The sequence below is a fragment of the Rhinopithecus bieti genome, unplaced genomic scaffold (assembly GCF_001698545.2).
Source record: "Rhinopithecus bieti isolate Rb0 unplaced genomic scaffold, ASM169854v2 scaffold_34968, whole genome shotgun sequence".
NCBI classification, from domain to species: Eukaryota; Metazoa; Chordata; class Mammalia; order Primates; family Cercopithecidae; genus Rhinopithecus; species Rhinopithecus bieti.
In genome coordinates this window covers 322,025-322,672 of record NW_016814942.1, presented here as the reverse complement: position 1 = coordinate 322,672, position 648 = coordinate 322,025, and positions in this window count along the sequence as shown.

Sequence of the window (648 nt, the reverse complement as noted above, 5' to 3'; positions counted from 1 at the left end):
AAAATTCAAGAGTATGCAAGCATTTCTATTCTTCGCATTTTTCTGTGTGCCTGGCAAATAAATACCTGTCTCCTACGACCCTGAGCTGTTAGCCCTCTCTGTTCCACGACAGGGGCCAGATCTTCCAGCTCCTCCTGGAAGGAGCACCCAGGCTGGCTTCTTCCCACTGAAAGCCCTGCCCAGCAAAGCAACCTCAGTTCTATGCAGTGGCTGGGGATCAGGCATCCAGGCCAAAGTCATCTCTGCGTGCTGCAGCTTGGGTCAGCTGGGTCTGACCAGGGGGCCAGATCCGAGCCGCACCCGCCGGCCCTCAGCCCCAGCTCCAGCTCCTGACCTCTCCCAGCCTGGCCCGGCTGTCCCTCCAGGGCTGATGACTGTCAACCCGTCCTTATGGACTGCTGCCCCTTGAAAGGGAGAGGGTCAGCCCCAGGTCCCCAGGGAGTATTCCATCAGGGACAACGTACATACTGTGATACAATTTTTTTTTATAGTTTCAGGGGGCAAAAGTGTGAGATGCCTTAATCTTTCCTTCATTTCTGCTGTCTCGAGCACTCTAGCCCATTATTTCCTTTCAGTTCCTTGCAGCATAACCTCTATGATAAGCCCCAAGCGGGTTGTTGTATGATGACGTTTATGATGTTCCAGGTG